We start from the raw sequence: 12206 nt of genomic DNA, 5'->3' as shown, positions 1-12206 counted from the left end.
TGCAGGGCCCTAAATGGCCATATTGTTGCATGATCTAATTAAATAATGATTCCATTGAAGCAGCAGGGATGATTTTTAGGCCAATGACAATATGTGGGGAAAGCTCTGAGATCAGTTCATGGTTTGTGTATAGATTTGGCTCCCTGAAGCAGGAGTGGGGCTCCCTTAACTTCACAGACCAAACAGATCAGGCCCAGAACAGAGCCGGCACTGTCAATGGTGAGGATTATCGCATCGGCTGTTTGGCCTCCAACCATTCTGCTAGCCAGAAAACACAAGAGGGCTCCAGTTTGATACAGTTCCCCTCTCATATATTCAAGTGCCACAGAAAAAGGAGCTCAGCCATTCATCGGCAAAGTGTAAAACTATAAAAAACATTTAAAAACTTGAACATAGTCCCTAATGTAAAGATTTTATCTGCCAAAACTGGTGTTAATTAAAAGGTCACTTTTAATGCATACTAAGATCAGTTCATGATTACTTATTTCCAGGTTTTATTTGGGCACATTTAATAAAAAAAATGGGGGCAAATGTTCACATTACAAACCTAAGCTCTTCTGAGGATGGGTATTCATGAAATGCAAAGAGATATTATCTCTCTGGCATTGTTAAGCTCCTCTGGGACCTGACTGGTTTTGCTGTACAGTTTAAACAATTTCAGCCACAGCTATGATCTTAATTAACTCCACCTCAAGCTCATCTCATCCCCAGACAAGTCTAATTAAGCTCAGTGCCTTTTCTCAGCCAGAGCCCCTCTGCTGGCTAAAAAAGGAGCAAGCAGTCACTTGTCCGAGGATTACAGCATGGGACACATCACAGGCAATCATCTTCCTCCGCAGTCCCAAAACCCTTCATTGGTACCCATCCTTGTTTCATGAAGACACAATACAGTTGCTCTGCTAATTTACTGTGTGCATTTTTAACAGCCTCCTCGCCCAAGTCAAAGGCGAGAATCTCTCTAACAGGAGACTTAATAAACCCAGAGCCAAGAGCCTAACCATCTAGCAAAGAGCAGTGGCTTCTTTGTACACGGGATCAGTCACTCTAGCTAAACAGCTTGTTATTGGTTAACAGGAGTACAGCTTTTCCACATTAGCTCGAGAGGTGGGTCTTTCCTTGCATGTGCTGAAAGGCACCCTTTCTTAATTAGATAGTTCCCCTTAACCTTGCACGGATCTTTTGAACTCTATTGTATCCTCTCATTGTTGTCCGCCAGTCTTACAGAGGCTACTGCGACTGCCTGGTCTCATCTTAGCATCCTAAACTTCTTAGTGTTAGTATCAGCTCAAGCTCTTAGCGCCGGATAAGCTCTCGCTAATGTCATAATGGCGATGATTTGGCTCAGCCCTCGGGTGTTATGTCAAGGCAGCGGAGAGGAGTGGGAACTACAATTAACAGAAATGAGCTAAATGCTGTTGAGTGATTTTGTGAGCCTGAGGGCAGGGGTGCCACCCTGACACCCTCATGATGTTCAATCATGAGGGTGTCTGAAAATAAAATAATAGAAATGTATAAGTCTATTCCATGGCACTCATTCAAGAGGTTTTATCGTGGGCCAAATCAATAAATATTGTTTTGGATCTAAATTCAGCCAAAATTGCTGACAAAAAACTGTAAATAAGACTTTCAGGGGAGTTAAAACATTTGACTAATCTGGATGTTTGGGAAGAAAACGCTTGTCCAGTTTTTTAGGCAGAGGTCTGAAGAGGATCAAGTGTAAGAGTCTGGAAGTGTGACTCCTGCTGGAAAGGCAGAGCAGAGGAGTGTGTGTGGATCCCCTGCGAGGAGGCCGGCTCTGGGTGGTTCCCACTGAAAGCCTATTTGTAGATGAAAGTGCAGCAGCCCTGGGGTCCACTCGCGCAGAGAGACGAGGCCAATGATTAAGGGGGCGTGAGGGCAGGACGGCCCTTTAATTTGGAGCTGCAGAAGAAGGGGAGCCAACGTCGGTGTATCTGTAGCCAGACAATGGCGATTACCTTCCTCTTTATCTGGCGGAGAGGGAGCTTTGAGAGAGCAATCTGAGGAGCGGAGGAAATGGCACGACACAGGATTAGTGGCACAACAGGACGGTAAATTAAATGTTGGAGATGAAAGAATGAGCCTCTGACATGCATCAAAAGAGAGCATTTGCTGCATTCTAATAACAGAAGCCTAGGAGAAATACCTGTAGAGATTAGTGTGTGTGTGTGTGAGAGAGAGAGGGAGAGAGAGAGAAGAAAGATCCAGTCACATCAATGACTTGGGTGTCTTTTGTAAAGTGGTAACTGGTGGAAAGTTTCCAGAGAAGGTGTGTTTCATTAAATGAAACTGTACCATATTATCAGCAGTTCATAAATGTCAGAATCAGGCCATGCATGTCCACCCTGACAGATATGTCTGTCTTTAGTCATCACTTTACAAAACTTGATAATTCATGAGTTCTTAAGAGCTCAAAGATTCAACAAATCAGAAAATAACATGAAAATCGTCTTTGTGCCCAACATACATACACCCTCATTTATTACATGAGCTTGACACATGGCTGTCTTTAGGATTTACATTGCACCAAAACCTAAGTACAGTGAATAATATAGAAATTAATGATCAGAAAGTATAGGAAAAATTGGTGTTAGAAAAACTTTTTCGGCTTCTTATATCTAAATTACAAATGTGGCAACCATGCTAAATACTACTGGATTACTTGAATCGAAGTAAAAACTTTTCGGTTAAATATGAATCAAATGTGAAACAATTGGCAGCCAGATAACTTTAGCTCAAGCAGTAACTTAACTCTCAAGGACTTGACAACTGTTTATTTTTCTGAAATCTGAACATTTATTTTCAGTTTGTACTTTACTATGTTAGGAAGTGGCAATATAGGACCCAAAGTTCAATTCAATTCAATTCAATTTTATTTATATAGCCCAATATTTACAACAGTAGTCATCTCAATAGGCTTTATGCCAGTGATTGTGTAATAAACATGAATCATAAAGAACATAAAGTCGTAGAATTCAATAGGTGATTGCTGAACCAAACTAAATAGACTAAACAGACAAAAATCTTCACAAAACAGATAATTTAAGGCTTCTAAATGTCAAAAATCAATCCACTAAAATTACTCTTTTTTTTTTATAAAGTAAGAAGTTTTGAAGACACAAACTGTTATCTGCTTTGTCAGAAGCAGATGACCTGACAATGAAGATCTGAAAACCAGATATGCAAATACACTAAAGACCATAAACATAAATCATGCTAGCTGTGGATATTTGGCAGCCTAAATTAGGTGTTGCTGACAGAGTGAAAAACATGAAACATGACAAAAACATGACCAAAACCAAGACATAACTGAAAGACCGAACTAAAGGATTCAATCCACACAAACTATGATGGGCAATTTCAGCACCAAATAACAAGAACAAAATAGCCACAAAAAAATATATATATATCCCAAACTATGTCAAATGTTTGAGAAAATTCTAAATGTTTAAGTAATTTTGGTGACAAAATAAACCATGGCAGCCAAAATGATCTACTACAGCCTTAAGCTATACTCTGTTTTTTTTTTTAGAGGCTCCAGGACTGTCACTTTCTGAAGCACCCACAACATTCAAGTGGCCTTAAACCTGATTGGTCAAACGCCAGTCTGGTTTAACTTTCAACATATACCTATGGCCGTGTATTTTGGTTTTAGAGCCTGAAAACAGTCTGAAAAACTTGCATTGGGATGCATTAACGTGAAATTTAGCACACAAAACCCAAAATCCGCATTTAAGTGTGTTTACATAGACTATTCATCAGAAGTGGTTACTTGAATGCTCGTTGCCGAGGCTGTTGCAAACTATTAGATTCTATTAGCAGTTCAGTTCAAGTCTTGGATCTTACAGGTGTTTTGCTCATTTTAAAATCAGAACAAAACCAGTAGAGAGCAGCATGGAGTATTTGCTCTGTTGAGACTGAGAGTAAAAGAGGAAGAAGTAAATAGGCGTTTCTCTGCATTTTATTTTCAAATGAGACAAAACAAAGCCCCAAACCTTCAGTTAAATTTCAAATCTCAGGAAAACCTACTTTTCTATTATTTCTGCTTTAATCAACATTGGTCAATGTGTCAAATATTTAAAGTGTTGCTATCTTATTTTTCTTGGTTTTAAACTCTAATGACATTTTATTAAGTTCAGTTTTTGGGGTTTTGTTCCTGTTCTTCCCACACTTGGCTTGTGTTAGTATTGAGCCGCTTCTGTTAATCGGCATAGATTTGTGGTTTTAGTTTACTGTTAGATCTCTACTCGTCACCTGTTTCGGCTTCTATTTCCGGGTTCTGTTTGATTATGTTATATTCAGCTTTTTGTTTCCTTATCATTTTTAAAAATATTTGTATGTGTTTTTTCTGCCAAGGCTGGCTCCAATTTCCATGGGTTTGAGTCTTCCAGTACCAGAAACTAATTAAAACTTTCAAAAAAAAACTTTTTTTAACCCGTCTTTTATCGTTCTTTGACTATTTCCAAATTAAGGAAACTAATTAGATACTTTCACGTCAAAAAAAGACACTCGAATATTCACAAAAATGACAGGCATTGTCTGACAGGTTTAAAAGATCAAAAATGTTTAAATTGAAAGCAATAAAATGACAGAAAGAGGCTTTAGAGAAGCTACAAAGAGTAGAAATGAAGTGTGGGACATAAGTGACATCTGACGGAATGAAGAGGTCCTGGACACACGCAGAAATGATTCAATCAAAGAGTAGCTTTATCTAGGTTATTACTACACCTAAGCAGGATGATGAAGAGAAGGTTTGCCTTAATCTCAGCCACAATGGGAGGGAACAAAGACCTGCTTACAAGCACTATCAGCCACAAATATCAAATCAGCTCGAGCTGCACCTAATCCTTCCAGACAACATTGTTGACTCTGTGAACATGTGGTCACAAATACTATATGAAGGTGCACACTGACAAGTATACCCATAAAATGGACGCCGTTCTGTTTCCTTACATACCTCGAAATTGCCTTTACCTACTGAATGAAGCAACCTATACGTTTCCCTGAACCAATACAATATAATGCAAAGTAGATCCATAAAATACGTTATGTAGCTCTGCTTCACAAATGTCCTCCTTGGACTCCTGTCCACAGCAGCAGCCGCTGTGTTGGGAACGTCCTTGTTCAGGATAGCAATTGGCTGAGGGAAAAGGACATAGGCAACTTCATTATCCTGCAATAACAGGCTAATTATTGTGTTTGTTAGCAACAAATCAGAGCACAACAGACTGCATGTCCCTGTCCTGTTCTCAGCATCTTAATTACTTACCACCCCCCACCACCATCCCCATTCCTCTCTCGGTTGCCACTGCTGCTGTTTTTATTTTGCATATAAAAGGCAACAGCTAATTGTCTGGACTATAAATATTCGGCATGCAATTAGCATCCTGGCCTGCCTCTGTGTTGCGTTATCACCTCGCTGTTTCGAGCGCGGTGAAGACCGCACACTCAATTCTCCATATCTAATGGGAGCTTGATATCAGCAAAGACGCTTTGTTTTGAGAACAAACAACAGCACGTTCCTGCCATCTCACCCCCCTGCATCACTTTGAGGGGAGAGCATTTAGTGACCCACAGAGGGACAGCGAAAATGTCAAATTTTCATATTTTACACCTGTGGAAGGTGAGTTTTGAGGAGTAATCTTAAATTGGGAGTGAAGTGGAGGCTATGGCTGATCATGAATAAGGCGTAATTTTTAATCCTGCATAAAAAAGAGCTATAGCTGGATTTACCTGGTCCTCTGGTTTGTCAGCACCTGCAGCCACACACCTGCAGATCAACACCTGCACCAATCACAGCTCACTAGAGCAGCACAGTGTGGCAGAAGAGTCACTGTGTTAACAAAGTAAGCGACTATCTGAAAAGAAGATGTTCCACATTTTTTTCCATGTTAAAATAAAATAAAGCAGTGCTGTAATTTAGAAGTTTGTTATTAAAGATATTAATTAATCATAGTAATTATAATGATTCAGTGACAAAATGTGTTTCTTTTTTCAGCTATTCACCTCATTGGCTTGCTGGCCATATCCTCAAGAGTTGTTTATGTTTCAAATACTTAAATGTTTTGTATGACCCATGTTTCCACAGACCCAAGTCTGTGAGTTGAAACCCCTGGGGAACGTTTTAAAATGCTTGGCAGCACTAAAAGTGAAAAAAGTTCCACCTTTACTAAATATGGCAGTGGGGTTGCGCAGGAGAAGTCTACATGATGTCAGTTTGATGAGGAATTAAAACGTCTATTCATTTGTATTGCTATAATCTATAGTACAATCTAATGTCTGACAAACTTCCAGTTTGAAGCAGATTCAAAATTAAAATAAATTGATCACTGGGTCAGTTCACCAAATAACCACTAGGGGGCTTGTTGCAAACACACTTAATTAAAAATAAGCAAACTCTATAAAAATAAATAAATAAACAAACACATACTGAAAAAGTTCTTTTTATAGATGTTGTTAAAACTCAATAGCTACCTTTTTCCACCTCAGTTTTTATGTTTATTTTATTTTTAAAATAAACATTGAACTTAAATGGTGCCATTGTCTTTTTGACTTAAATGTGTCATGTAGTCCTTTGTCCTTTTCATTTGTGCACAGAGAGATGCTCTGCAACATAAAAACGGATTTGTGAGAATGTAAACACACATTAGTGCTTCATACTCACCCTCTCCAATTTATTTTTAATGAGGGATTGTGAAAATGGGAAGCCAAATGTTTGATGCCTTGGACAAACCCAAATGACCAAATCAAAAGATGATCTCAACAATACATGCTTTATCCATATCTTCATGCTGGTTGTATTCCAGTCTTACACTTTAAGTTAAGATGATGTCATGCATAAAAGCCCACCTTCAAGAGTTTTTGTCACCTTTTAGTGCCACAAACAAACAAGGTATTGGGGACTGTACATAAAAGTAAATGGTCCACATTAAAATTCATATGGTCGACGTGAAAACACTAGGCAGAGTTGGAGTACCTAACTTAGAAAAAAGTGTATTTGAGTGTTGAAAGTGTGCTTCCAGCCTTTCATAACTGTTGAGGGAGTTCATTCTGGGAAATTTTTGAAGTAGAAATTGGCAAATCTTACAGAAATCTTTACAACTGCATTTAGAAACTCCTTTGTTGAGAGGGGAATACCTTTTTAAACTTTCAGTCAACAAGAGCAGTGCTTCTTTCTGATCTCAATGACTAAAGAAAGTGCCCTAGGTCAAACACAAAGAGTGCTTAATCAAAAGGAGGGATTCAAACATCAAGTGACATTCTGCACCTAGTAAAGTCAAAGAATGTGGGGTTGGGTTGAGCTGTGCTAGAAAGGCAGTCACAGGTGTTCACAGAGGACGGGATACTTGTTTTAGCTGTTAAAGCACTGACGTGAACTGCTTTTATCTTCCTTCAGGGTCACTGTCCGTGGACAGACCACTCCTGTCATCCGACTCACAGAAAATCCTCAAAATTCCCATATGAAATTCCCATGGCTTTCCAAGAGAGACAATCTGACTTACCAGGAGAAAAGTTAAAGGATAAGAACAACTTGGAACAAAAGAAGCATCACACAAAATCTGGGAATACTGGCTTTCATAAAAGCTGAACTATTAAGAGGTTCACTTCAGTTGGCGCCAGTGAGAGAGTCATGAAGGATGACTGAATCAAGCAGGACTAAAAAGTGAGTGATTTTAATTCTATAAGATGAATAAATAAATAAATGTTTCACTGCTTGAATTTTTTTTAAATTTTATGCGCGCATCTAAAATTGGAGGCAACAAAAGTAAAGACTTTAATGAAGCAGGTGGAGATTTTAGAGAGGCTAAAGGGGGAAGGATGGAGAACAAGTGAGACTGACCTCAGTCTGGCTGACTGGAGCCTGGAGGCTCGTTAGAGGCAAGATCCCAAGGCTTCTTAATTGGTCCGTCCAGGGCCAAGGAGTCTGGGAGAGAAAGAGGGTAGCCACTCTCAAGGTCTCTGTTAGGAGAGGGGCGGATGGAGGGAAACTGGAGTTAATGGTGAAGGAGAAAGTTTGTGGGGATGAATGTACCATAATTAGATTAATAAGTAGCTTAATTTATTGCAGCAGAGGATATCAGCGGCTCCACATTAGAGGCAGGCCAGAAGATTAGCCTCGATCGGCGTTTCCAAAACACGATTAGCCCCCCGGCACAAAGACCAGGCTCTTTCACAGGTTCCTACCACAAGGACTGGGATTAAAGAAACATGTTGAATAATCAGCGCTGCCCCCAAATGCTGCTTACAGGTCTGCATCACAACCAGGGGTGCAGCACAACTCTTTGCGCCCTCCCTGTCCCTCTCACAACACTTATCACCTTGGTCAATTAAAGTCAAGAGCCGCCATTCTAACTCTTGACTTGCCAGTACCCACCCAAATCCGCCACCTACAAAAATATAGTACATTACCTATAATCACTTTTGTTTAGAAAACAAATCTGTGGTGTATACCTTGTGGCATTTGACAGTGAACTCAAGCCTACTGAATTGGCAGCTTTCCATGTGTGTGTCCACTAAATCATCTGGATTTTCCACCAGCCCCTGGGGGACATGCAGCTTCATTGTTAATTGATTGTTCCTCCCGTCTCCCTCAGAATGCCAATAAAGACCTCAGCATATGCTCTCTCCAGTCCCAGCCACCAGGCACATGAGCCATGAATGCAGTGCTCTTACTAAGCTTAATATCCCTTGATCCTCTACATCCTCTACATCCGGTCTCTTGTTTGAAAAAAAGAAAAGAAAAGAAAAATCCTGATGGGCCTTGAGCCAAGATTTTTGCAGAGGATCTCAACTATAGTAGAGAGGTTGCAGCTGTTAGTCATCTCTAAAAGTACCAAAGCAGTGTCTGCTGGATTGGTCGCACAAGTGAAAATCCACTCTGGATCTCAGCATTTTAAACAGACCCATTAAACAGTCTTTTTCTGCGTATGTCTTAGGTAAAGCTTTACGTGACCCCCAAATTTTGATGTTAAAATTTTTGTTTTGGCTTAAATGGAAAAGTTTAAGAGTGAACCCTTCAGATGTCACTGCAATGCTTTCTGAAAGACAAGTCCTGTTTACCCTTGAACAACTTGCAAAGTTTTGCACTTCCCACTGTTGTGTCCCCATTGCATCCCAATTATCCTGTATGACTATGCAGCCCCATGCAGCAGTGATAATGTGTGCAGAGTCAACATGTTCTACAGGCAGAACATGATGGCAGGGGTTTGACACAGCAAGCCAAAGCCCACCCAGCCATGCAGACCACTACAGCAGCGCCGCTGTTATGTTAGGTGAGATGACAGCAGGTTATGAATGAATTTGAGTGCACTCTATGTGTGTGTAGCAGTCCCACTATGTGAAGACTCATCAATACATTCCAGTTATCTGGATATTCATCCTAAAAATTTAGAAAAAAAAATCATCCTCCTACCCATTGATACTCCCCTCTTGGTGCATTTATGCAGAGCATTAACATAAAACATGTCAGCAGCTCAATGCATCAAAACATAAAGGGATGGACGTGACAACTTAGAGAAGTTCAAACAGACCATCAGAATGAAATTTAATAATTTGAAACCACTAAATAACAGTTGAGTGCAACGTGGATTTAAGTGACCACTTTCAATGAAAAGTCTATTTAAACGCGCAAATATAAATATTTTGGATGTTACATTGAAAACTCTCGCATTCACACATCTCTACCTACATTTTTACATCCTTTTTCGTGCTGTTCAAACATTTTAAGAAGAAGAAGCCCCTCCCTGCTTGTCCAGTTTGAACACCATAGTCTAAACACGTTTAAGAATGCGCTTTTAGCTTGTTCAGGAATCCATGCCACATGCCCAGTGTGAATGAAGACTTTATAGTCTGTATTTTACAGGGAGCTGAGCTTTTTAGATCCTGAGTGACACACAATGGTTTAAAAATGCAGGAACAATATGTTTTAACACCAACGTGCAATGTCATGTAATTTTGCTTTATATTTCCATAAAAAAGCTGTTGAAAACCCAATAAATTAAACAAATGCATTTTTATGTATAATATCACAGTGTCAGCAGTTTTTGACTATTCCTTTAAAAAAAACTTTGACACCCCCCCCTCCCATACACACACACAAACTTTTTGTTCAGTCCATTTACATTCAAAGTAAAAGCCAAGCATAAGTTGGCTTTGTATATATAATCGCTTTTTTGACCTTTGGGATCTTTCAGTGGCATCAGATTATCTCATTTAAAGAGTTAGCTGAAGTTAAAGAGCAGGCTTGGAGCTTGATGGAAAAAAGAAGAGATTTATTCAGTGGAAGGTAATAAAATCAGCTTCCTGGGGAGAAAGTGTGAGTTCAAAGACCTTCCTAAAACACTGAACATTTTAAATCCTAATTTAATTTGACTTTAGTAAAGAGGCTCCTGGGTGAGAAATATGGAGAAATGTAGGTTAGAGCTGATAATTACCAGGCCATGATGAGGTTCATGCACCCTGCCAGCAGGTGGCCAGCTTCTTGCAACACATCCCTCTGGCAGCAGTGATCTGTTTTTTGCACTCTGCTTGAGACATCACCTTTTTTCACTCTGTGGCAGGAAAGGCTGTTGTTGAGCAAACGAGCAAAACCTGTGTGTGATCAGACCACGTGCAGCATGTAGCATGCACTCTGCGAGCTACGCTGTTAGCTAACCTGCACAGTGCACCAAATGAGAAACCCTCGCCATCAGGCAGACAGCTGGCAAGCTTCCCATGGGGATGCCAATTAGGTTTGTAAAATATTTAGACAACAAAAGTGTACAAGAGAAAAAGATCCCACTGAGGCAGCCATGCCTACAGCTCCCTGCAGTCCTCCCCATAACCTCCACTGCTTCCCCATCTGCAGCTGCCTCAAGAAACACCACCTTGGAGCATTGACAGACCCGAGAGAGCCACAAATATGTTCTGCGAAATGCATGAATACTAAATCAAAGCTATCGATTTTGTCATGCTAATGTAGCTTTAAACCAAATTAAATCATGATGTTTTATTAATAAGTTGGCACTGACTCCAACAAACATAAACGAAAAAGCTAAACAGTTAGTAGCTGGAAGTGCCAGGCTATTGCTGTCTTGAAACAAAACCCAAGACTTTAAATCTGCTATTATTCACTCCTTGTGCCACACACGATGTTGTGAGTAACTGAAGCGTGAAGTGCAACTTCCAACTTTGCACTGAGCCAAATCAAATGTCCAAACTGGTAACCTGAGGTTCTGGCCTAGAGGAGGAAAAAGCGAGGTGGGGATTAGAATAATACCTAAGTAGCTTTCTGAAAATTGAACTCTTGAGTAGGAAAGAAATACAGTGGCCTTAGGCGCAGAGTATGACCCACGCTCTCGCACTTACATTTAGACTTGTTTGTTCATTTAAGCGGCCCACTCCACCGGCGTGTGATCGTGAAACACCAAGACGTGACAGACAGAGTGACAGCGCGAGTAACTAATTGAGACAGGAAGCAACAAAGATTCAATGAGCTTTGAGCAAACAGAAGTGGGAGTGCGTTGTCTCCCAAAACTCCCCATTACACACACACACAAAACACACAACTCTACCCTGCTTAGGGCAACTCAATCAGTATTAATTAGTTGAGCAATTATTAATAAAGAGGATAAATTAAGTAACTTTTTGTTCCTGGCAGTATATCAATAAAGCATGTTCAGCAAACACTGCAGTTGACGACAACATTTGATTTGAAGGAGTCGATAAAAAGACAGTCATAAAGAATGTTGCTTCAATCAGAAAAAAACAGGAAACCAAAGATGAAAGGGACATTTTTATTTCTCTTACTTACAAAGTTCACAAAAATACATGGCTATGTGCAGTCTGCAGAAATGGCATAAAATGCATGTTATTTTAAATGAAACGTTACTTTTTAACCAATTCCTGAGATAAAATGTTGCACTCCTTTAGCAAAAGCTACATTTAATAATGAATGTGTGTGTATATTACACTGATATTTAATTTGGTCATGCTGTCTTTATCATACAATAATTATGTAGGCTAAAAAGTCTGCTTTTTGCTCACTGTCTTACACTTGTAGCTTAACTTAAATAGATACCTGTACTTGTTCCAATATTAAAGAGAAGAGAAAATAATAATTCTGCTATGATCTGATATGATAAACAGTATTTTCTAATTGTCCAATTCATCCAAATACATTAATCAACAGAAAACGGATACCTGTTAAA

The sequence above is a fragment of the Oryzias latipes genome, chromosome 22, assembly GCF_002234675.1.
Source record: "Oryzias latipes chromosome 22, ASM223467v1".
Lineage (NCBI taxonomy): Eukaryota > Metazoa > Chordata > Actinopteri > Beloniformes > Adrianichthyidae > Oryzias > Oryzias latipes.
Note: the sequence above shows the minus strand (reverse complement) of the source record.